This window comes from Rattus norvegicus, chromosome 6 (genome assembly GCF_021556685.1).
Source record: "Rattus norvegicus strain SHRSP/BbbUtx chromosome 6, alternate assembly SHRSP_T2T, whole genome shotgun sequence".
Taxonomy (NCBI): Eukaryota; Metazoa; Chordata; class Mammalia; order Rodentia; family Muridae; genus Rattus; species Rattus norvegicus.
In genome coordinates, this window is record NC_141539.1 from 43,804,858 (window position 1) to 43,832,189 (window position 27,332).

The window sequence follows — 27,332 nt, forward strand, 5'->3', positions numbered from 1 at the left end:
TGCTTTTATTATGTTTAGGTATGGACCTTAAATTCCTGATCTTTCCAATACTTTTAACATGAAGCAGTGTTGTATTTTGTCAAATGTTTTTTTTTGGGGGGGGTATTTTTGGTTTTTGGTTTTTTTTGTTGTTGTTTTGTTTTTTTGTTTTTCTTTGCATCTAAGGAGATGATAATGTGATTTTTTTCTTTGAATTTGTTCATATGGTTAATTATATTAATGGATTTTCAGATATTGAACCAACCTTGCATCCCTGGATGAAGCCTACTTGATCATGGTGAATGACGGTTTTGATGTGTTCTTAGATTTAGTTTGCAAGAACTTTATTTTTACATCAATATTCATAAGCGAGATTGGTCTGAAGTTCTCTTTTTCATAGGATCCTTGTGTGGTTTAGGTATCAGGGTAATTGTGGCTTCACAGAATGAATTAGGCAGTGTTCTTTTTGTTTCTATCTTACGGAGTATTTTAAAAAATACTGGTGTCAGGTATTTTTTCAAGGTCTGGTAGAATTCTGTACTAACTCCATCTGGCCCTGGGCTTTTTTTTTTTTTTTTTTGGTTGGAAGGCTTTTAATGACTTCTTCTATTTCCTTATATGGGTCTGTTTAAAAGTTTGCCTGCTCTTGATTTAACTTTGGTATGTGGTATCTGTCTAGAAAACCATCCATTTCATCTAGATTTTCCAGTTTTGTTGAATATAGGCTTTTGTAGGAGGATCTGATGATTTTTTGAATTTCTGTCATTTCTTTTGTTATGTCTACCTTTTCATTTTTGATTTTTTTTAAATTTGGATATTGCCTCTGGGGCAGTTAGTTAGCTTGGCTTGGGATTTATCTCTTTTTGAGTGTCTCAAAGAACCAGCTTTCAGTTTTGCTGATTCTTTGTATTGTTCTCTTTGTTTCTATTTGGTTGATTTCAGTACTGAGTTTGACTCTTTCCTGCCCTCTACTCCTCTTGGGTGAGTTTCTTTCTTTTCTTTCTTTTTTTTTTCTTTTTTCTTTTTTTTTTCTTTAGAGCTCTCAAGTGTGCGGTTAAGTTGCTAGTGTAAGATCTTTCCAGCTTCTTTACCAGTGCACTTAGTGCTATGAATTTTCCTTTTAGCACTGCTTTCATTGTGTCCCATAAGTTTGGGTATGGTGCATTCCAAGTTAATGATGATTTTCATTAAATTCCAGGAATTCTTTAATATCTTTCCTTATTTTATCCCTGACCAAATTATCATTGATTAAAGAGTTGTTCAGTTTCTACACGTATGTGGGTTTTCTGTTGCTTTTGCATGGCTTTAAGCCATGGTCATCTGATAGGATGCATGGGATTATTTCAATCTTCTTGCATCAGTTGAGGGTTGTTTTGTGACCAATTATATGGCTAATTTTGGAGAAGGTATCATGAGGTGCTGAAAAGAATGTTTACTCTTTTGTTTTAGTGTGAAATGTTCTGTAGATATCTGTTAAATCCAATTAGTTCATAAGTACCATTTGTTTCACTGTGCTCTGCTTAGTTTTTGTTCCAATGACTTGTCCATTAGTGAGAGTGGAGTGTTAAAGTCTCCCACTATTATTGTGTGGGGTCCAATCTGTTTTGAGCTTTAGTGATGTTTCTTTTATGAATGTGGATGCCCTTACATTTGGGGCATAGATGTTCAGAATTGAGACTTTCTCTTGGTGGATTTTTCTCGTTGATGAATATGAAGTGTCCTTGCTTATCATGCTTGATAACTTTTGGTTGCAAGTCTATTTCATTGGATATTAGAATGGCATATAGATGGAGATCTTGTTTCTTGGGACCATTTGCTTGGAAGATCTTTTCCATCATTTTACTCTGAGGTAATGTCTGTCTTTGTTATAGAGATGTGTTTCTTGTATGTAGCAAAATGTTAGATTGTGTTTGCTTATTCAATCTGATAGCTTGTGTCTTTTTATAGGTGAGTTGAATCCATTAATATTGAGAGGTATTAAAGACAGAAGACTATTGTTCCTGTTATATTTGTTTTTGTAGGTAGCTTTATGTGCTTGTGATTTTCTCCTGTTGGCTTTGTTGTGGGATGCTTAATATCTTGTCTTCTTTGGTAGAGGTATCTTCCTTGTATTGGAGTTTTCCTTCTAGGATCCTCTGTATGACTGAATTGGTAGTCAGATACTGTTTGAGTTTGATTTTCTCTTGGAATGTTTTGATTTCTCCATCAATGTTGATAGAGAGTTTTGGGGGTATGGTAGCCTGGGCTGGCATTTTTGTTCTCTTAGAGTTTGCATGACCTCTGAGCAGGCTCTTCTTGCTTTCACAATCTCTGTTAAGAAGTCTGGCATAATTCTGGTAGGTCTGCCATTGTATGCTACTTGGCCCTTTTCCCTTGCAGCTTTTAATATTCTTTCTTCTGTGCATTTAGTGTTTTTACTATTAGGTGACAAGAGGATTTTCATTTAGTGTCCTTTTTTTTCTTTTGGTTCTCTGTAAGCTTCTTTTACCTTTATAACCATCTCTCTCTTTAGGTTTGAAAACTTTTCTTCTATGATTTTGCGAAGATGTTTTCAGGTCCTTTGAGCTGGGAATCTTCATTCTCCTCTATTCCAATTATTCTTAGACTTGGCCTTTTTATTGTGTCCTGAATGTCCTGGATGTTTTAGCTAGAAGTTTTTTATATTTTAAATTTTCTTTCACTGCTGCATCAATCTCTTCTGCAGTATCTTCTACACCTGAGATACTCTCTACTATCTTTTGTATTCTGTTGGCAATACTTACATCTGTAATTCCTGATCTTTTTCCTAGATTTTCCATTTCTTAGTATGCCTCCATTTGTGTTTTCTTTATTGTTTCTACTTCCACTTTTGGGTCTGGGGCCTCTTTATGAAATTCCTTCACCTCTTTGATTGTGTTTTCCTATATTTCTTTAAGAGATTTATTTGTTTCCTTTTTAAGGGCTTCTACCTGTTTACCTGTGTTTTTCTCTATTAATTTCAATGAGTTATTTATATCCTTCTTAAAGAACATTATTATCTTTATGAGATAGGACTTTGGGTCAACTTCCTGATTTTCCGGTGTATTGTTATAATCAGGTCTTGCTGTAGTGGGAGAACTAGGTTCCAATGATGCCCACATATGAAATACCTTTAAAAAGTATAGGGGCTGGGGATTTAGCTCAGTGGTAGAGCGCTTACCTAGGAAGCGCAAAGCCCTGGGTTCGGTCCCCAGCTCCGAAAAAAAGAACAAAAAAAAAAAAAAGTATTGCACATAAGTAAATAATCACAGTACCATGTGATGTTTAATAAATCTATACCCTGTAATGTTTTAATGAAAGCAAGTATATCTGTTATCTTGATAATTTATCAATAATTTATGGTAAATATATTAAAAATTCCTCCTACCAGAATGTATTGCTCCCATGCCTAACTATAGCTTCATTCTCATTGGTCAAATGTTTCTCATCTCTTCTTGCCCTACACAATCCTCAGTTTCTGATGACTGACTTTTAATATGGGTTCTGTGAGCATAATTATTTCAACAATCACAGATGACCAAGATCAAGTGTTGCCTCTTGTTATTTTTGGCCTATTCAATGTAATATACTGGTCTTCAATTTTGTTGTAAATGATAGAAATTTGTCCTATTTTCTTTCTCAGAAGTTCATATATATTGGGATATATAACATATTTCCTTATTTACTCATCAGTCAAGGAATATTTAGAATGTTTCCATGTCTTGGCTGTTGTAAGCAGTCCTACACCATGGATGATTATCTTACATTCTTTTTCTGTTGTTGTGATAAAAATTTCTGACAAAAAAAACTTAAGGTTCTTAAAGTCAAGGATACAGTCCATTGTGATAGGAAAGTCAAGACAGCTAGAGACTGAAACAACTAGTTACATTGCATCTGTAGTCAGTAAACAGAAGAATGGATGCCTCTGTCTCAGTCACTATTATACTGCTGTGAAGAGGCATCATAACCTATACAACTCTTATTTTAAATTGCATTTGATTGGGGGAAACATAGCAGCACACGTGGTGCTGAAGGAGTAGCTGGGAACTATATTCTGATCCACAGACTAAGGGAAAGAGGACCCTGGAACCTCAAATCTCCCTCCCTGAACTCATGGCACACTCCCTCCAGCAAGGCAATACCTCCTAATCCTATGAAACAGTTTCACTCCCTGCTGAATAAGTATTCAAATGTATGAGCCTTCTGGAACCACCTACATTCTACCTTGTGTTATCTATTTTATCTGATCCAGAATCTCCTGTCCAGGGAAGTGTCCTCATTACTAGGATGCATCTTCCTACATCAATAAATTCAACCAAAATAATCCTCTCAGGTGGGCTAAGGGCCTACGTAACAGGTCATTTAAGATGCTGTCAAATCGACAACATTAGCAACACACAACACTACTCATTGTCAACCTGACATCCAAACACATATCGCATTTAACCATAACAAACACCCCTTGTACACATAGGTTCGTGATCATCAAATAAGATTTTTTTAAAAAAAAGAGCATTTATATCAATACTACAATTCCCCATAGTGACTAGCGGTTTCAACATTTTAAAAGTTCAAAGTCTCAGAATTATATCCTTTTATCAGATCAAAAACAACTCATAACTACCACATAACTACCACCTCCTCTAGCACTTCACACACATAACTCAATGTAAGATTCAAAGGTGAGCAAACTTCATTTTCTTGGTTTCAAAGGTTGAAACACTTTAAAGGCTATTATTGACATTAGCACCTTTAACATGCACCAAATAAACTCTATGCAGAAAGGACCCTGAGGGAAGAGTATGCTTGCCGAGTAAAAGTGTCCTCAAATGAGTGTATGTAATTACTGTTTTTAAACTTTCCATTACTGTTGAATTGGGTGACAATAAAATAGTGATGCGGTTTTACTTCAAAATGCAATGAACCAAGAAACCACCGACTATATTTATGCTTCTCTAATTACACAGATGCAATACAGATAGATTTTTTTGTGAAATAATATTTGTGTTTAGAAATCAACTTACAAATTTGGACATGTGAACAAGTAATTATGCTCCCTTGTTGGAGAAAGGACTAACTCATTACAAAACTGATTACTCCTCCAGGCATTCTCTGAGTGATTTCAGGTAACAAAAATAATAATAAAATAGACTAAAGAGGAAACTAGCTCCAAAGCAAGGCCCCCAAAGAAAAGCAATGAGGATCTCGCCTAACATATGCAGGGTCAAGGGTTATTAGTACATACATAGTAGGTCCTAAGTAGTTATTTTTTCTAAAGTAAATGGTTTCCTGCAATAGCACATTATATGTGTGGAGCATGAATGGAGTGGGATTGTTACCAATCCATCAGCAGATATATCAAAATATTGTTGATGGCTGCAGAATATTATTTTGAAGTTTTAAGATAAGGAAGGAAAGTATTTACAATTATCATGTATGCAAATGTCAAATTCTACTCTTCTCATCTCATCTTCTCAATTCACTACATTTTCTGTGACTGTACTGAGAGAAAGCTCTTTCTCACAAAAGCACCAGGCCATTAATAATTTAGAGCATGTTTTCCTTTCATAGAAATTGCCGATATTTTGAATCCCTAAACACATATTGAAAGAAGTGACTGTATTCTCACAGGGCTATTTAGAAGCCTGACAGCAGTCTACAGCTGACTTCTGGATTAAAATTCTCTAGCTCTACTAGTGAAAAGACGAGATTCTTTCCCCCAGCTCTACTCATAACAGCTCTTTAAATGAGTGGTGTTCTGCTCCTTTCACTGGTTCCTCAGTTAAAATGAAGAAAGGGTGTACAACCAGAACAAATCAAAGCACGTTAGATTGTAGGCAAAGGAAAGCTGGACTTCTGGCTTTCCGTGTGTCCTGACTTCACAGTTCATACAAATCATAGCTTGTTGTAGTTAAAAGTACAGCCAAAGAAGCAGCACTCCTCTTTAGAGTTATATATGAAAAAGGGTGTGACTGAATGTTTTATGTTTGATTTATACTTCTACTTCTTACTACACAGTACATTTTTCAACATTTTTAACCTTGTTCCTATTACATCAGTCTATGAAGTATGCATAAAAATAATGCATATTTAAAATTGTTTTTAAAGGCAGGGATGAACTCAGTGTCTATGAACGTATTTCAAAGATGTGTCTACTTAGAATCTTATTTCTGTATCCTTCTTAGAATTCAAATCAATTATGTATCTTCTTCAAAAATGTTGCCATGGCCAATAATAGCAATAACCCTAGCTTTCATTCCCCACACATTCAGTCATATCAAATTGCTGTGCTATAATTTTTCATGAATGTATCATGCAGTGATCACAGATATCGGAAAAGGTTCTATTACTATTCTCATTCTCTGTGTATAAGGCTCAGGAAGAAAAGGTATCACTCATCATATTCACATATTTTTGATAATGAATAGAATAATAGTGATGTCAATATACATGGACAGACTCATGGCTCTATCTGCAGATGTAGCAGAGAATGGCCTTGTTGAGTATCAATGGGAGGAGAGGCCCTTGGTCTTGCCAATGGAAATGTCAGGGGAGGGAGGCAGGAAGGGGTGGTTGGTTGGTAGGAGTAACATCCTCATAGAAGCAGGGGGAGGGGTGGGAGGGGTATAGGGAAGGGAGTTTATGGATGGGAAACTGGAAAAGGGGATAACATTTGAAATGTAAATAAAAAATATCCAATTAAAAAATGGATAAAAATACGCATATCAATCAGCAAGTAATCCAGAAAACTAAACTCACTCTCACTCTCTCTCTCACTCTAACTCTCTCTCTCTCTCTCTCTCTCTCTCTCTCTCTCTCTCTCTCTTCTCCTCTCTCCCCCGCCCATAGTATTCTGTCCATGGAACCTATTGCTCCTAACACCTTCATCTACTACCTTTTGCATGGGTTGATTCTACTTCCTTTACCTTGATACTTTGACTCTATTTACAGTCCTATAATAAGATGGGCTCTTTCCAAATCCAACTATTGGATGTAGCAAATGACATGACTACTTTTTCAACAGCAAACATCACATATGCACCTTCAGCACATACTATAATTTGATAGAGACTAATTGGGCAGGAAGACTTGCTTAGCTGTCTCTAAGTATAAAGATAGCCTGGACACACATAATGCATAGAATAATAGAAAACACAGAAAACACATGTAGCCACTGAAAATTCTTTAAAAGCAATCAGTAACCTATATTTTCCTGTCCTTACCAGTCTTAACCTTTTAAATAACAGGAAGATTCTCTTATCTCACTTACCTATTGTCTACCACGGCATTTGATAAAGAATAATAATTAATTGGAAAGTTTATAAAATTTACCTGTTTTCAAATATGTTCCTATTGCTGAACAGAATGCTTAGGATGTCTGGTTACCTGCAGATTAAAATATGTACAGAACTTGAGAAGGTGATTATAAAATCCAGTGGAAGCATAAAAGTATAGGGAGTAGAAAATTGAAAAATTGAATAAAGACCCTGGGTTACTATAATTATTACACATTATATAATACAGTACTTTTAATTCAAAGAATATGATTTGTTAGATATTTGGTGATCTTACTAAAATCTGAAAATTGGAATGATGTGTATACTTAAAAGTTCTACATATTGTTGATGCAATGACTGATATACTATGGTAAAAATGAATATTCCATCTGCCAAGTAGTTGTGACAATTTGAACAATTTAGTTTAGTTGTGTATCCATTAGGTAGAGGAAAGATACCCACTTAGATTATTCAGCACATATTCTAGGTAGATAGACAAAAAGAAACTTAGAACATGCAAAATAAATAAATAAAAATGAGGAAACTTTCAGAATGGAATCGTATATCCCTGCCCCTAGAATGTATCCTGCTGTTATTGCTAATTATTTACTAATGAAGATATTATAGGCACCTACATACACAAATGCACATTTCATTGATCCCTGAGCATTAGGACAGAAGAGTATGATATACATATACCACTTTGGCTAACCATTCTCTATTATTCATTAATAAGTCATTATTAATTGTGTTCATTAGGAGGATGAACTATGGAAAGACAGGATAGTTCCTTTAAAATTCTATTTTTATTGAATTTTCCCTGTTTTAATAATTGTTTGAGAAAACTGTATGGGTGTTTTGGCCATACATTCTTTAACCTTCTGCTAGGTCCTACCCTATCCACCCAACTTTGTGTCCTCTGCTTTACTCCCAGCAAGCCGATGTTTGCTTCCTATGTATTCTTGAATGTATAGCTTTGCCATGGAGTATGGTTTAGGTACCAATAGAAAAAATAACTCCCTCTTTCTCCCCAGTCACTAATTGCTGATAGCTCTAATGTAATCATCTCCAAGCTCTGATCCAATGTAGCTTGAACTAGGAAGAGATTTGTTCAAGTTGTCCCAACCATTGTTCCTTCATGTGTGCAATAACACTGCTGTAATTTGAACTGGTTTCCTTGAGACAATCTACTTCCTCTGAATATTACAGGCACCTACACACACAAATGAACATCCCATTGATCCCTGAGCATTATTCATTGTGCCTCAACCAGTTATGGGTCTTTGTCATAATTGGCATCTACTTCAAATTAAAGTGTACTCTGTGAGAGCTGAGGCTACATTGATCTATGGCATGATTATATGTGACTTAGGAATCAATTTATTACTATGTCCATTTAGTAAAACAATAGTAATATGTTCTCTCCTAGAGTCCATGACATGTTTAGCTACCAGTTCATGCCTCAATTATCATGTCATGTATGGGTTTCCTCTTCTGGGATGGAACTTGCATCCAATAAAAGTGTGGTTGATTCCCCCCATGACATTTGTGGTCTTATTACAATACATGGTCATATATTGCCAGAGTAGATATTTTTGAAGCTCTCAGAGTTCGCAGCTGGAAGACCGATGGCTACATTTATCTACTGGAGATGTATACAGTACCTTTAAGACATAAAGCAGCTAATTCTTAGAGATGAAGCCTCCAGGCATATGCTAGCTTGATAGCTCCATGTTTTATGATGCAAACCTGTGGCAACTAAGTGATAAGGTCTTATCGTTCAAGATCGAATGGTAACCTAACCAATAGCACTGAGAAGAGGTTATAATGTTTAAGATCTATGAAACTTCACTGGCAAACAACTCAAGAAGAAGCATCCCATTGTAGGTACCAAGATTACTCTTATGTGGTATCTAATAACGGGATTAATGTTTGTTATAGGATAATAATATATTCTCATTCTTTTCTTTCTGTTGCTCTGTCCCTCTATCTGTTTTTGTCTCTCTCTGTTTATCTGCCTCTCTCTCTCTCCCCCTCTCTCTCTCTCTTTCTCACTCTACCTCCACCCACCAATACACGGATGGTTTTACAGTAATAGGACTCCAAATTAGGTTTTCATAAAGTCTCTACTTTTATTACCCCTCACTCTATTTCCTCTCCTACTCTATCTTCTGACTCCCCTCCTGGGGTAATTTCTTTTAAAACTATTAATTCAAGTTTACATTTGGTTGATTTGGTTGTGAATTTTACTGTTTCTCCCAATAAATGATGTCTGTGGGCCTGTCAGCTTCTGGTGGTATAGTCACATCCAAGTTATGCCTGTCTCAGTTACTGTCCTACCTGTCAGTTTTCTGTATGAATCCCTTCGAAGACACAGCTAGAGGCAGGGTAAAATAGCCCTAGCCATATTTTCACCAAGCCAAGATAGCAACAATTTGCTCATCTATCTTGTAAGGAAGGTCCAGAGTGAGAATTATCGTATTCTGGAGGGCTTAAAGGAGCTGTTACTTCTAATCAGACAACATATTTAAAACTCAATGCTCTTCAGATTCAGGAAGACCAGATAGAAGCAGGAAAGAATGGATGAAAAAGTAGAACAAAGTTCATTGCGGTCTACTTACTGTTTTCTCACTCTTGATAGAATATCTCCCTGAAATATAAATATGTACATATTATGCTATATTTATGTGTGTTTATATATATTATATACATATGTATATATTATGTATATGTATAGTTTTTGATGCTAATCTTATAAGCATAACTTACAAGCTAATTCAAATGTTACATTATCACCTTCTAATCTGGCTTGTGACTCTTATGAACAAAACTTATTTTCATTTACACTAAAGAAAAATATGTGGAGAAAAATTAAGGCTCATTCAAATTCCCCCGATTGAACAAAGACCACAAAATTAGCCCTTTCTCTTTTCATTGTTTCACTCAAAGCTGCCTTATTTCATTCTGTGTGATTTTCATGCTCTAGAAGGCAAAGGTCATGAGTCAATGTACAAACAATGTCAAACATTGTGATTCCTATTCACAAAACAGAAGTAACAAAGTTACTTTTTTTCAGGGAACCTAAAAATAAATGTATGGAAAAATAACATGGATTTTTAAACCCATATACTATTAGAAGTCTAAGATAGAAAAGAGTCCTTACCTTGAATGTGTCCTCCTAATGCTGATTTTGTTCCATTAATGGGGTTATTTAAGTTAAGCTAATCATATTTATATATTACAATATTCAGAGTTCTCAAATTGCCCACAAGTAATTTAATGAACCAGCCTGAATGGCTACAAGTACTGCCAACACTTATAATTTAATTTGCATTATCATTTAGAATGCAAGGATACATAAAGCTAATTCAAATGTTTCATTTTCCTCTTCTAATCTGCCTTGCGAATGCCAAGCAGATGGCCTGATTTAGGTATTGATAAAGGTCCTTAAAATGAGTGTTAACAGCACCCTGAAGGACTGATACTAGCTTCTGCTTCAAATGAGAGAACATATTAAAATTTGAGTTTTTCACAAAGACCCAGTAGAGATGGGGAAACAACAGTTAAAGAACAACTTTCCCAGCTTCAAATTTGTATCTCATCCATTCAATGATTAAAGTCTACACCTTATAAGTTTAAAATCCCATTAATGATTCCCATATCTTCTCATAGCATTGAGAACTGAGCAGGAAAAGTTTCCATAAAGAAGCTCATGATACCTCCACAATGAAAAAAATGTATTAAAATTTATAAAATAAAGAAGGCATAATTTAAGAAGCTTAAGATGTAAAAGAAGAAAACCATGCTGAGAATGGCTTTTGATTGTACAGGAGACTTTCATTGACTCTTTTAAAATATTTATTGTATTTTCATGTATGTGTGTGTATGTATGTATGTATGTATGTATGTATGTATGTATGCTTGTTATATACATGTATGTATTAGTGTCCATCAAGGCTATAAGATGATGAGGGTCTCAGACCTTCTGGATCTGTGTTGAGGCTGTTATGGTCTGTCTGATGTAGGCAGTGGAAAGTGAGCTCCAATCCTTTGAGAGAGCAGCAATTGCTCTTAACTTCTGGGCCATCTCTCCAGCCCCTCTTTGAGTCTTCCAAATTTCTATTTAGCTCAAAGCACAATTTTTGAAGAATTTTATTCTAAAGAAAGAAAAATAAAACTGACTACCAGGAAGCATTATAATGAACTATTCTGAAATTCACAGTTCCAGGGGTCAAAATGAAGACAGCTCCCTAAATATGATAGTCTTCCCTAGTCACCAAAAGCATGAAGTTATAATAGGAACAGCATGACTAGAATAAATTTATGCAAGAGTAGCCCCCAAGGGATTGTGGAAATGAGTCTCAAAAGATTGCAAAACTGGGCTAGAGATGTGGTTGACAATTACAAGCACTTGCTCTCACTGAGTTTGACTCCCAACATGCTCATGGCCACACCCAATCATCTCCATTTACAATGGATCTGCTTTTTCTATAAGCAACAGGCACACGCCTTTTGTACCAATGTACCAGAAGCAAAAGACTCAAACAGATAAGATGAAATACTTTAAAATTCCCATGGTCAAGCACCAATCCCTGATATTACTAATGATACTGCGTTATCCTTAAAGATAGGAGCCTAGCATAACTGTCCGCTGAGAGGCTCTAGCCAGCAGCAGACTGAAACACAAACAGATACCCACAACCAAACATGAGACGGATGTCTGGAACACTTACGGAAGAGTTGGGGTAGGATTGAAGGTCCAGAAGTAGATGGGACCCCACAGGAAGACCAAAAAAGTTAAAAAAAAAACCCTTTATAGAGATAAAGGGAGATAGAAAGATATAGAGATAAAGGGAGGTCTCTGAATCTGAGCCACCAACCAAATAACATACTAGGGCTGGAACAAGACTCCCCATATGTATAGCACATGGACAGATCAGTCTTCATGGCTACCCTGCATGCCCGCAGTGAGAGAGGATAAGCCTAACCTGGCAGTTATTTGAGGAGTCGAGGTGAGGGGAAAGCGGGGTGAGGTGGGGGTTCCATCCTCTCAGAGGACAGGGAGCAGCATTTGGAATGTAAATTAGTTAATTACTTTAAATGATGGCTAGGGCCCACAGTGACACCCGGTAAAGCAATACCATACAGCAGGGTATGTGAGATGTTCTTGGAATGCAAAAATAGAGCATCATTGAAATATTATCTCCAGACAGCAGCCAGAGCAGTCTGATGAAATAATTGGAAATATCTAAGTTTATTAAAATTAACACATATTTTAAAACTTCAAAAACTTCAGAGCTTAAAACAGTCATAAATACCTTACAAGTATGTAAAATACCTACCCACCATTTTAAGTGAAATAGAATTTTAAAGAAGTTTGAATGAAACCCAAACTTGTGAAAAGATATAATATGTGCAATGAGAACTTTATAAGATAACACTCATTGAAAAAAATAATTGGTTAACTTCAAAACAAACCCAGCAAAGGTAATAATTTGAAATATGGTGCAAAATAAGTGTATGAAACAAATGGTTTCCTGGGAGATTGTGTGAATATTCTAAAAACTACTGGGAGTTTTCATGAGAGAAAAGAGAGATTCTGGGGAAAGATATTTCAATAAATATCAATAACATAATTTTTTAAAACAATTAGAAACTATAAGTGCATATACATAATACAATTGAGAAGTAAGTCATGTAGACCCAGAGAAGCCACAAAACAATACCTGGTATATTTTAACCTTTTGAGAGAAAGTCAATGGTGAAGAAAAAAATCTTAAAATAACTTTAGATTGATAAAATCACATAAAAAGGTGCATGAATGCAAATCTCTCCCTTTCCTTCTCTCTCTCCCTCTCTCTCTCTCTCTATACATATATACATATATATATAAACATATATATATGTTTAAAATATATATAATGTTTAAAAGAATTTGCAAGCCAGGAAACGATAACAATTAAAATTCTAGGCACGATCAGCCTTCATAAATGAGTATATGTAACTCACCAAATGAAGGTATATTTCAAAGTGTAATACAGCTATTAGTAAGTGTAATGAAAATGAGTCAAATATTCTCTGTAAACCCAGTGATTGAATCAGAACACAATAAAAGCAAGCTATGAAAAACCCCTCAAGACTCAGGAAATAAGTCATTCATGTTAGGAAAAATGCAACCATCAAAGGAGAGGTAGTACTCAGAATTTATGCTGTATTAAATGAAAATGAATTTGCTTCATGCTATAAACTACGTAGTGTAAAAATAGACCTGGAAAGTAAACATATAACTCTTTTACCATGAGTATATTGCCAATGAAATGCCAAAATCTCATGAAATCAACTTTCATTTAATTTTCATGTTAAGAATGTTCTCTTTAAGATTATAATTAAAGCTATAATATAATTGACCCACAGTTATAATTATTCACAGGAGAGAGGTGTTAAAGTTTTCCACATGTATAACATGTTTTATCATCAAATCAAGAAAAATAATATCCATATACTCAACCATTAAAATTTCTGAAAGTTTGGAGTCTTCAAATATTTTTCTCAGGCTTTTTCAACAATTTTACATAGGAAAAATCATTATTAGTTTCTATGCCATATCTACATGAGTGGTAGGCTGAATTTGATCTGTGGTACATATCTTTCAGTGTCAAAACAAACTCAAAGCATGCATAAATGAAAAAAATCTTCAAGGATCAGCAAAATCAATTCTAAGGAAGGAAAAATTAATAGAACCACAAGGTGACCTTTGAAAAAGATTCATGACTACTACGACCATACTTCCCTGAATGTGCCTGGTTTTGTCTGAATAATATTCAATATGGTTGATGAATCTCTACCTAATAAAGAATAAATGACAGAGATGAATATAAATATCATGACTGAAAGGATGCAAACACCAATCCTAAAACTATTTCCAAATATTGAGGCCATGTTCATGTTTATGGAATGAGCTTTGTAGTTTGGTGAAATGTAAGTTTTATGAAGGCAAAGATATAAATAACAAAAATCATTTCATAGACTCTTTGACACAAAAGTCATGCTCCGTTGACTTTCGAGTTAATTTTACACCAGTATTTAGGGAATAAATTGAAGACAATCACTCCTATTGTTAATAATGAAGAGATGCTTCCTGATTTATCTGCCCAGAAATAAGCTCATTTTCAAATACTTTACAACTTCAGTGGCAAGTGATGTTGTTCAGCAGATGAGGACCAAGCATTAATTTCTAATAAGCCTTATCAGGTGATTTTGATCACCTAAACCCCCATAGTGTAAGGAGAAAAATGGATAAACCCACTTGGAGAGGTCTTTAGTATTCTGACTATGAACACTATGATTAAAATATTAACCTGATTCCAAAATGAAAGATAGCTATTATAGAAAAGATACATAGACATCATTGTATCTGTGAACAAGTGTGAATAATATCATTTCTTAAGAGTCAATGATGTATTCCTAACAATTATCAGATTCACAAAGATTTCTTCTACAAACTTTATATTGCTTCAGAATTTGAAAATCAACATATGTAAGCTACTATATTTACAGACTTATAAGCAGAAGTTTCAGTAAACACAATGAAAGAATCACATAGAAATTCACATTGGTTGAAAGATCTCAATACACGAGTAGTAAGCAAGCATTAGTAGTAGGTTACCTTACTCTGAATGCTATAAATATCTAAAATAAAATATCAAAGAAAATCTTTGTTACTTTAGATAAGGCAAACATACATGTAAGGCATAAGGTATGACTGATAAGCAAAAACGAATACTTTATAATTGTCATCATTGAAAGGCACAATTAAGAAACCAGAAGAGACTGCTCTCTGCACACACATCTCGGACGCCAGAGGAAAAAGCCAAAGACCATCTGGAACCCTGGTGCACTGAAGCTCCTGGAAGGGGCGGCACAGGTCTTCCTGGTTGCTGCCGCTACAGAGAGCCCATGGGCAGCACCCTACGAGCGAACTTGAGCCTCGGGACCACAGGTAAGACCAAATTTTCTGCTGCAAGAAAGCTGCCTGGTGAACTCAAGACACAGGCCCACAGGAACAGCTGAAGACCTGTAGAGAGGAAAAACTACACGCCCGAAAGCAGAACACTCTGTCCCCATAACTGACTGAAAGAGAGGAAAACAGGTCTACAGCACTCCTGACACAGGCTTATAGGACAGTCTAGCCACTGTCAGAAATAGCAGAACAAAGTAACACTAGAGATAATCTGATGGCGAGAGGCAAGCGCAGGAACCCAAGCAACAGAAACCAAGACTACATGGCACCATCGGAGCCCAATTCTCCCATCAAAACAAACATGGAATATCCAAACAAACCAGAAAAGCAAGATCTAGTTTCAAAATCATTTTTGATCATGATGCTGGAGGACTTCAAGAAAGACGTGAAGAACTCCCTTAGAGAACAAGTAGAAGCCTACAGAGAGGAATCGCAAAAATGCCTGAAAGAATTCCAGGAAAACATAAATAAACACGTAGAAGCCCATAGAGAGGAGACACAAAAATCCCTGAAAGAATTCCAGGAAAACATAAATAAACAAGTAGAAGCCCATAGAGAGGAGACACAAAAATCCCTGAAAGAATTCCAGGAAAACACAATCAAACAGTTGAAGGAATTAAAAATGGAAATAGAAGCAATCAAGAAAGAACACATGGAAACAACCCAGGATATAGAAAACCAAAAGAAGAGACAAGGAGCTGTAGATACAAGCTTCACCAACAGAATACAAGAGATGGAAGAAAGAATCTCAGGAGCAGAAGATTCCATAGAAATCATTGACTCAACTGTCAAAGATAATGTAAAGCGGAAAAAGCTACAGGTCCAAAACATAAAGGAAATCCAGGACTCAATGAGAAGATTAAACCTAAGGATAATAGGTATAGAAGAGAGTGAAGACTCCCAGCTCAAAGGACCAGTAAATATCTTCAACAAAATCATAGAAGAAAACTTCCCTAACCTAAAAAAAGAGATACCCATAGACATACAAGAAGCCTACAGAACTCCAAATGGATTGGACCAGAAAAGAAACACCTCCCGTCACATAATTGTCAAAACACCAAACACACAAAATAAAGAAAGAATATTAAAAGCAGTAAGGGAAAAAGGTAATTAACATATAAAGGCAGACCTATCAGAATCACACCAGACTTCTAGCCAGAAACTATGAAGGCCAGAAGATCCTGGACTGATGTCATACAGACCCTAAGAGAACACAAATGCCAGCCCAGGTTACTGTATCCAGCAAAATTCTCAATTAACATTGATGGAGAAACCAAGATATTCCATGACAAAACCAAATTTACACAATATCTTTCTACAAATCCAGCACTACAAAGGATAATAAATGGTAAAGCCCAACATAAGGAGGCAAGCTATACCCTAGAAGAAGCAAGAAACTAATCGTCTTGGCAACAAAACAAAGAGAATGAAAGCACACAAACATAACCTCACATCCAAATATGAATATAACGGGAAGCAATAATCACTATTCCTTAATATCTCTCAATATCAATGGCCTCAACTCCCCAATAAAAAGACATAGATTAACAAACTGCATACGCAACGAGGACCCTGCATTCTGCTGCCTACAGGAAACACACCTCAGAGACAAAGACAGACACTACCTCAGAGTGAAAGGCTGGAAAACAACTTTCCAAGCAAATGGTCAGAAGAAGCAAGCTGGAGTAGCCATTCTAATATCAAATAAAATCAATTTCCAACTAAAAGTCATCAAAAAAGATAAGGAAGGACTCTTCATATTCATCAAAGGAAAAATCCACCAAGATGAACTCTCAATCCTAAATATCTATACCCCAAATACAAGGGCACCTACACACGTAAAAGAAACCTTAGTAAAGCTCAAAACACACATTGCACCTCACACAATAATAGTGGGAGATTTCAACACCCCACTCTCATCAATGGACAGATCATGGAAACAGAAATTAAACAGTGATGTCGACAGACTAAGAGAAGTCATGAGCCAAAAGGACTTAACGGATATTTATAGAACATTCTATCCTAAAGCAAAAGGATATACCTTCTTCTCAGCTCCTCATGGTACTTTCTCCAAAATTGACCATATAATTGGTCAAAAATCGGGCCTCAACAGGTACAGAAAGATAGAAATAATCCCATGCGTGCTATCAGACCACCACGGCCTAAAACTGGTCTTCAATAACAATAAGGGAAGAATGCCCACATATACGTGGAAATTGAACAATGCTCTACTCAATGGTAACCTGGTCAAGGAAGAAATTAAAAACTTTTTAGAATTTAATGAAAATGAAGGTACAACATACCCAAACTTATGGGACACAATGAAAGCTGTGCTAAGAGGAAAACTCATAGCGCTGAGTGCCTGCAGAAAGAAACAGGAAAGAGCATATGTCAGCAGCTTGACAGCACACCTAAAAGCTCTAGAACAAAAAGAAGCAAATACACCCAGGAGGAGTAGAAGGCAGGAAATAATCAAACTCAGAGCTGAAATCAACCAGGTAGAAACAAAAAGGACCATAGAAAGAATCAACAGAACCAAAAGTTGGTTCTTTGAGAAAATCAACAAGATAGATAAACCCTTAGCCAGACTAACGAGAGGACACAGAGAGTGCGTCCAAATTAACAAAATCAGAAATGAAAAGGGAGACATAACTACAGATTCAGAGGAAATTCAAAAAATCATCAGATCTTACTATAAAAACCTATATTCAACAAAACTTGAAAATCTTCAGGAAATGGACAATTTCCTAGACAGATACCAGGTATCGAAGTTAAATCAGAAACAGATAAACCAGTTAAACAACCCCATAACTCCTAAGGAAATAGAAGCAGTCATTAAAGGTCTCCCAACCAAAAAGAGCCCAGGTCCAGACGGGTTTAGTGCAGAATTCTATCAAACCTTCATAGAAGACCTCATACCAATATTATCCAAACTATTCCACAAAATTGAAACAGATGGAGCCCTACCGAATTCCTTCTACGAAGCCACAATTACTCTTATACCTAAACCACACAAAGACACAACAAAGAAAGAGAACTTCAGACCAATTTCCCTTATGAATATCGACGCAAAAATACTCAATAAAATTCTGGCAAACCGAATTCAAGAGCACATGAAAACAATCATCCACCATGACCAAGTAGGCTTCATCCCAGGCATGCAGGGATGGTTTAATATACGGAAAACCATCAACGTGATCCATTATATAAACAAACTGAAAGAACAGAACCACATGATCATTTCATTAGATGCTGAGAAAGCATTTGACAAAATTCAACACCCCTTCATGATAAAAGTCCTGGAAAGAATAGGAATTCAAGGCCCATACCTAAACATAGTAAAAGCCATATACAGCAAACCAGTTGCTAACATTAAACTAAATGGAGAGAAACTTGAAGCAATCCCACTAAAATCAGGGACTAGACAAGGCTGCCCACTCTCTCCCTACTTATTCAATATAGTTCTTGAAGTTCTAGCCAGAGCAATCAGACAACAAAAGGAGATCAAGGGGATACAGATCGGAAAAGAAGAGGTCAAAACATCACTATTTGCAGATGACATGATAGTATATTTAAGTGATCCCAAAAGTTCCACCAGAGAACTACTAAAGCTGATAAACAACTTCAGCAAAGTGGCTGGGTATAAAATTAACTCAAATAAATCAGTTGCCTTCCTCTATACAAAAGAGAAACAAGCCGAGAAAGAAATTAGGGAAACGACACCCTTCATAATAGACCCAAATAATATAAAGTACCTCGGTGTGACTTTAACCAAGCAAGTAAAAGATCTGTACAATAAGAACTTCAAGACACTGAGGAAAGAAATTGAAGAAGACCTCAGAAGATGGAAAGATCTCCCATGCTCATGGATTGGCAGGATTAATATAGTAAAAATGGCCATTTTACCAAAAGTAATCTACAGATTCAATGCAATCCCCATCAAAATACCAATCCAATTCTTCAAAGAGTTACACAGAACAATTTGCAAATTCATCTGGAATAACAAAAAACCCAGGATAGCTAAAGCTATCCTCAACAATAAAAGGACTTCAGGGGGAATCACTATCCCTGAACTCAAGCAGTATTACAGAGCAATAGTGATAAAAACTGCATGGTATTGGTACAGAGACAGACAGATAGACCAATGGAATAGAACTGAAGACCCAGAAATGAACTTTCACACCTATGGTCACTTGATTTTTGACAAAGGAGCCAAAACCATCCAATGGAGAAAAGATAGCATTTTCAGCAAATGGTGCTGGTTCAACTGGAGGGCAACATGTACAAGAATGCAGATCGATCCATCCTTATCACCCTGTACAAAGCTTAAGTCCAAGTGGATCAAGGACCTCCACATCAAACCAGACACACTCAAACTAATAGAAGAAAAACTAGGGAAGCATCTGGAACACATGGGCACTGGAAAAAATTTCCTGAACAAAACACCAATGGCTTATGCTCTAAGATCAAGAATCGACAAATGGGATCTCATAAAACTGCAAAGCTTCTGTAAGGCAAAGGACACTGTGGTTAGGACAAAACGGCAACCAACAGATTGGGAAAAGATCTTTACCAATCCTACAACAGATAGAGGCCTTATATCCAAAATATACAAAGAACTCAAGAAGTTAGACCGCAGGGAAAAATAACCCTATTAAAAAATGGGGTTCAGAGCTAAACAAAGAATTCACAGCTGAGGAATGCCGAATGGCTGAGAAACACCTAAAGAAATGTTCAACATCTTTAGTCATAAGGGAAATGCAAATCAAAACAACCCTGAGATTTCACCTCACACCAGTGAGAATGTCTAAGATCAAAAACTCAGGTGACAGCAGATGCTGGCGAGGATGTGGAGAAAAAGGAACACTCCTCCATTGTTGGTGGGATTGCAGACTGGTAAAACCATTCTGGAAATCAGTCTGGAGGTTCCTCAGAAAATTGGACATTGAACTGCCTGAAGATCCAGCTATACCTCTCTTGGGCATATACGCAAAAGATGCCTCAACATATAAAAGAGACACGTGCTCCACTATGTTCATCGCAGCCTTATTTATAGTAGCCAGAAACTGGAAAGAACCCAGATGCCCTTCAACAGAGGAATGGATACAGAAAATGTGGTACATCTACACAATGGAATATTACTCAGCTATCAAAAACAACGAGTTTATGAAATTCGTAGGCAAATGGTTGGAACTGGAAAATATCATCCTGAGTGAGCTAACCCAATCACAGAAAGACATACATGGTATGCACTCATTGATAAGTGGCTATTAGCCCAAATGCTTGAATTACCCTCGATCCCTAGAACAAACGAAACTCAAGACAGATGATCAAAATGTGAATGCTTCACTCCTTCTTTAAATGAGGAAAAAGAATACCCTTGGCAGGGAAGGGAGAGGCAAAGATTAAAACAGAGACTGAAGGAACACCCATTCAGAGCCTGCCCCACATGTGGCCCATACATATACAGCCACCCAATTAGACATGATGGATGAAGCAAAGAAGTGCAGACCGACAGGAGCCGGATGTAGATCGCTCCTGAGAGACACAGCCAGAATACAGCAAATACAGAGGCGAATGCCAGCAGCAAACCACTGAACTGAGAATAGGTCCCCCGTTGAAGGAATCAGAGAAAGAACTGGAAGAGCTTGAAGGGGCTCGAGACCCCAAAAGTACAACAATGTCAAGCAACCAGAGCTTCCAGGGACTAAGCCACTACCTAAAGACTATACATGGACTGACCCTGGACTCTGACCCCATAGGTAGCAATGAATATCCTAGTAAGAGCACCAGTGGAAGGGGAAGCCCTGGGTCCTGCTAAGACTGAACCCCCAGTGTACTAGACTATGGGGGGAGGGCGGCAATGGTGGGAGGGTTGGGAGGGGAACACCCATAAGGAAGCGGAGGGGGGAGGGGGATGTTTGCCCAGAAACCGGGAAAGGGAATAACACTTGAAATGTATATAAGAAATACTCAAGTTAATAAAAAAAAAAGAAAGAAAAAAAAGATAAATAACTTCAAGGAAAAAAAAAAGAAAGGCACAATTAAATAAAAGAAAAGCTGCATTTAAAAACATCAGAATTATTACAAGGCATGGGTCTGTACCATGCTCTATCAATGTGAATATAAGAAAAAGAAACCCAGGGAACTGAATAGTCACTCAGGACAATGAGTTTTTTCGAGAAATAAAAATAAAGAGACCAACACTCACTCCATACGTATATGTCACTAACACTTTATAGCAATTTCAAGTTTTCACAAGATTGTTTCTATGCCGTAATGTCCCAATCACCTATGACATATCACTGAACTGTACAGTTATTTGCAAGGGGTAAACTTTAGTATTTTATAAACACGTTTGCAAAATATAGATTTTATAGCCAAGGAGAAGGATTGGAAATTTATCGTTTTCTTTAACTGTCTTCTACTATTAAAGAATTGATATATTCTCACATAACTATTAGTTCCCTGGCAATAGGCTATATTGTTTCAGATCTGCAATATCCCAGGCCCTGTATTACATTTATGCTGTCAGTTCAGAAACTGCTAGATCTTGGTATAGATCCCTTACGTGTGAAAACCTCTCTCTAAATATGGTTTTCTCCAATTTTCCTGAGCAGGATTTCATGTGTTGTTTTTAGTGTTATATGTGTGGTATATCTGTATTTGTGTGTCTGTTATGTACATGAGAGGTGGAAACAAGATACAGACACCGGATGTCTTCCCCTTTGCCTTTACTTTATGTTGGGAGACAGGCCTCACATAGATGCGTAGCTCACCAATTTTCTCACAGCAACAGGAAGCCAAGTAGAATATATAGTAACTTCAAGATGGAAAGGTCTACAAAAGCAGTTCTTAAAATGGGAGTCCAAACCCTCTGGGAGCAACTCTTTCACAATGGTCACACATCAGATATGCTGAATATCAGATTACCACCTATAACAGTAGCAAAATCTCAGTTATGAAGCAGTAATGAAAATAATTTTTTGATTGGGGTCATCACAACAGGAGGAACAATACTAAAGGGTTACAGCATTGGGAAGTTGAGAACCACTGGCCCAAGGTAGACAGATCCAAAGCCTGGTTACACTGTACATTTACTCTATCATCATCGGGCATTACCAGGAGAGTGTCCTGAGAGAGAAGACCAGGGAAATTTTTAAAAAAGGAGATAGGAATGTATGATGTTGGGAGGTAAGCTTATTAAGAATTACAACATCCAGGGAAATTAGACAAAAATCATCAGCTTTTAACCTCAGCCACCACTTATTGTATATAAAGAATCAATACTATTTTTGCTATTTTTAGTGGAGTGATCATATGACTCAAAGCCTAGAGTCAAGTGGGTGGTATTATTTGAAACTAATGAATAGAAATAATGCAAAATACTTGAAGCTTCATTCCCCAATGAGTCATTTTAGGAAGCATTCTTTTTCTATTTGTTTTTGGTTATTGTTGTTTTTTATTAGATATTTTATGCATTTACATTTCAAATGTTATCGCCCTTTTCAGTGTCTCCTTTAGAAACCCCCTATCCCATCCTCCATCCCCCTGCTTATATGGGGATGCTTCTCCTAACACCCACCCACTCCAACCTCACCAGCCTGGCATTCCCCTACATGGGGAATCCAGCCTTCATGGGATCAAGGGCTTCTTCTATTGATGTTAGACAAGGCCATCCTCTGCTACATGTGACTGGAGCCATGGGTCCCTCCATATGTACTCTTTGCTTGGTGTTTAATCCCTGGGAGCTCTTGGGTGAGGGATCTGGTTGGTTGATATTGTTGTTCTTCCTATGGGGTTGCAAACCCCTTCAGATCCTTCAGTCCTTTCTCTAACTCCTCCATTGCGAACCATGTGCTCAGTCCAATGGCTGGCTGTGAGCATCTGCCTCTGTATTTGTCAGGCTCTGACAGAGGCTCTCTGGAGACATCTATAACAGGCTCCTGTCAGCATGCACTTCTTGGTAGCCTCAATAGTTTCTGGGTTTGGTGTCGTATATAGGGTGGATACCCAAAAGTGGAACTCTCTGGATGGCCTTTCCTTCAATATCGGATCCATACTTTGTCTCCATATTCACTTTAATTATAAGCCCTTCTGGATTAAGAATTTGGAGATGAGTGGGTGGCCCCCTCTCCCAATCAGGGCCCCTGCCTAACCTCTGGGTATGGTCTCTGCAGGTTCTCCCTCCGCTTTGTTGGGCACTGCAGCTAAACTCATCCCTGTTGGGTCTTGGGAGACTCTTAATTTCCTGGTATCTGGGACTTGCTGGTTGCTACCCCTAGTTCCACATCCCCCATTGCTACACACCTCTGTTCAAATTCCTGACTCTCTATATATCATCACTCTCTCCTCTCATACCTGATCCTGCCCCTCTTTTCTCCCTTGCCCTCCTGTTTTCCTTCCAAGACCCTCCTACCTCTACCTCTCACGAGAATTTTGTTCCCCCTTCTAAGGAGGACTGAAGCATCCACACTTTGTCTTCATTATTCTTGAGCTTCATATGGTCTGTGAATTGTTTCTTGGGTATTCCCAGCTTTTGGGCTAATATCCACTTATCAGAGAGTGCATACCATGTGTGGTTTTTTGTGACTGGGTTACCTCATTCAGGATGATATTTTATAGTTCAACTCATTTGCCTAATAATTTCTTGAAGTCATTGTTTTTATTAGCTTAGTAATGCTCCATTGTATAAATGTACCACGTTTTCTGTATCCATTCCTCTGTTGAAGAATTTCTGGGTCCTCTTTAGCTTCTGACAATTATAAATAAGACTTCTATGAACACAGCGGAGCACGTGTCCTTGTTATATGTTGGAGTATCTTTTGGGTATGTACTCAGGAGCAGTATAGCTGGGTCCTCAGGTAGTATCAGGTCCATTTTCTGAGGAATCACCAGACTGATTTCCAGAGTGGTTCTACCAGCTTGCAATCACACCAACAATGGAGGAGTGTTCCTCTTTCTCCACGTCCTTGCCAGAATCTGCTGTCACCTGTGGTTTTTTTTTTTTTCTTAGCCATTTTGACTGGTGTGAAGTACAATCTTGGGGTCGTTTTGATTTGCATTTTCCTGATGACTAAGCATGTTGTTGACTAAGCAACTAAGCATTTCTTTAGTTGCTTCTGAGCCATTTGAGATGCCTCAGTTGAGAATTTTGATTAGCTCTATACTTCATTTTTTTTAAATAGGGTTGTTTGATTCTCTGGACTCTAACTTCTTGAGTTCTTGGTATATGTTGAACATTAGCCCTCTATTGGATATAGGATTAGTAGGGAACATTCTTAAATGGTAGCATTCTAGATAAATAGCCAGCTGTTTGCACATTCACAAGTAAAACACATACTAATGAGGCAATGGCAATGTACCTTTTTACATTAGACTCTGGAATAAGAAGCACTTAAAACATACATGTCTCAGACACTTGTATTTAAATAAAAATACAGACTCAGATTTAAATTAAAAAGTAAGGATATAGGTAAATGTGTGACTTGGAAGCTCTCAACATCTGTGTCTTATGTCAGGCAAGCTTAGTAAGAACTACAGTATCTCATACACTAAATTTCTGGGTGGGAGGAGGATTGGACCAAAATTATCAGTAACTATCATTCAGTGGAACAAAATCAGCAAAAAAGCTAATCAAATAATGTTTCACAATCAGAACATGGGATATCTATCTCCAGACTATTACTCACTGAGGACACAGTGGCCTTGGGAATGGTAAACTTAGTTCTATAAGTGAAAAGAGTTGAGTTGTCAGGGTCTGAAGCCAGGGCTCTCCCATGGCCTTGACTCCAGGCATTGCTCATTCCTTCAAGCATACTCCTGGTTTTAGACAGTGATCTAAGTTCCTTTTCCATATATCAAGGACTGTGGTCAATCAGAGCATCCCTCAACAGACCTATATTGTCCTCACTTTCTTTATCATGTGGATGTGAGTACTAATCCCAAACCTAAAGTAATTATCTCCATTCCTTTCATGTCCCACTCTTTTGTCATGTTATGTCCTTTCTTCACTCTGTGCTGGAAACTGGGAGCAGTATTCATTCATCAGTTGGCTGTCCTAACAAAGGTAATACAAGTCAATTAATTTCAGACTTACTTTATATGATAGGGAATTGAATCTGTGCTTTATATAACTGTGCATATGTACAGGGGTGTGTGTGAGAGAAGGAGGGGGAGAAAGAGAGAGAGAGAAAGAGAGAGAGAGAGAGAGAGAGAGAGAGAGAGAGATTAAGGATGTGAAGGCTACCCACATAACAGCCTTTGGTGTCATTTGTAGGACTTTTGTCCACTGCCTTTGGGACAAGATTTCTGAATTGGCCAGGAGCTTTTCAATTAGGCCAGGCTGAATTGCCAGTACAGCTCAAGGCTTTTCCAGTCTTTGCCTTTCCAACAATAGAATTACTATTGTGTTTTTGTGACCATAAGTTTTGCAGGGTTTCTGAGAATTGACTTTATGCTTGGAAGGCAAACACTTTATCAATCGTGTTTATCTCTTCAGCCCACAATTTGTGGTTTGGATCTGAAAAAACCTTGGGGGTGGTGCCAAGTTAGATTTCTTCAAAAATTCTGGGGAGAATTCTACACTCTCTGGCAGGGCAACCTGGCCTCCTCTGTGGAAGACTGTAGGCTGTGAATTTTGCCACAGGAAATGAGGATGTCTGCCTGGGAAATAAGTAGCCCGTGTGAGTTGTGCACTAAATAGCCACATACACTTGCCTTCATTTCCTGGGGGCAGATTTGAAGCTTCGATATACAAAGACCTCCAGGTTTCCTCTGACCTCGTGATACTTGGGCAGCCAGACTAATGTATAATTTTCATATTTTTACTATTAAATTCAGTGGCTTGAGTCTGGGAAGTTAACCTTACTGTGCATATGTGCACCAAGTAGAATGTCTTAGCAAAAATCTATTTATCAGGTGGTTCAAGTATCTCCTCATTTCATGATTGTTTGGAATTATTAGAATTGTTTCTAGTTTGCTAAGTTTTTTCAAAAGAATACATATTTTATCTATATACTTTAAGACAAATACTTTTAATGTAATATGATTTTTTTGTCAAAATTAGGAAATAGTTCTGAATAGTCTAAAGTTCCAAGTAGAATAATCTGAGTATACTTATAACATGGTGGTTAATTGATAGATAAAGAAAATGACCATGAGGAAAGAAAGGGAGAAGCTGCAAAAGGAAGGAAAGACAGAGAGGATAGTCAATAGCAAAAGTTTTAGAGACAGAAACAGAGGAGGTGCCTTGGGTTCAAATTCTGTTTTCAGCTCCTTTGCATGATGTGTACGAACTGAATGCCCTTTCTGAATACCTTTGCGTGTGAGTGACATGGTCTCATGGATCCCTCAGGCTAATTTTAGTGACCAAAAAAAAACTGTTTTGTACAGTGTAAACCACAAGGGAGGTTTAGATCTTCAGTAATTTGGAAGCAGAGTGGTTCAGACACTTGCCTTGAAATGGCAGTGAACGGTGCTGCGCCTTTGCTGTCCTGTCCTTCTGTGCAGCTCGCCTGCTTCTTCACCTTGTTCTGCAGATCTCTGCATCTCCCTCCAGCTTTCCTGTTTCTTTGCTCTCTGAACAGGGTATCGTATACAGACTACAGAGAAGGGAGACAGCGATGTGACACCCTTTTACTAAACCCTGCCCTGTTGTCTGCCTTTTCTCAACTTACCTCTGTGTGCATAGACCCACAGCAGGCTACTGGGTCAGTAACTGACTGACCTCCTGGAGAATATTTGGCCATTAAAAAGTGTGAGGAAAAAAAGAGAAATTGTGCCTCATTAGCAAAGAATAAGCCAAACCAATTTTATAGCCATAAGTTTTATTTTTTACATATATTTCTTGTGTTAACCTATGTCACTAGGAATCACTTTAAAATGATATTTTAGTACTAGAAATTGTCAAATAAATATCCAAGTGTAAACAATGCTTTTATATTTTCTCATTCATAACATCTGTACTCAAAACTTGGTCTTTTCTAACATCTCGCATTAAAATAATTTTACAAAAATATGTTACAGCTGTTCTGGATAATTCTCCAATGGAAACTGTG

At 37.2% G+C, this 27,332-nt stretch overlaps 1 long non-coding RNA gene across 1 annotated transcript in view; it reads right to left on the reverse strand.

Annotated features, from left to right (window-relative positions):
- LOC108351205 (uncharacterized) overlaps positions 1-27,332 on the reverse strand; it is a 110,364-nt gene that overhangs the window by 40,240 nt on the left and 42,792 nt on the right. The window contains exons 4-5 of the long non-coding RNA XR_015622274.1: positions 9,875-9,903; positions 7,309-7,362 (exon numbers count right to left, since the gene is read on the reverse strand). This is a non-coding gene — a long non-coding RNA (uncharacterized LOC108351205). The remainder of the gene's footprint in view (positions 1-7,308; positions 7,363-9,874; positions 9,904-27,332) is intronic.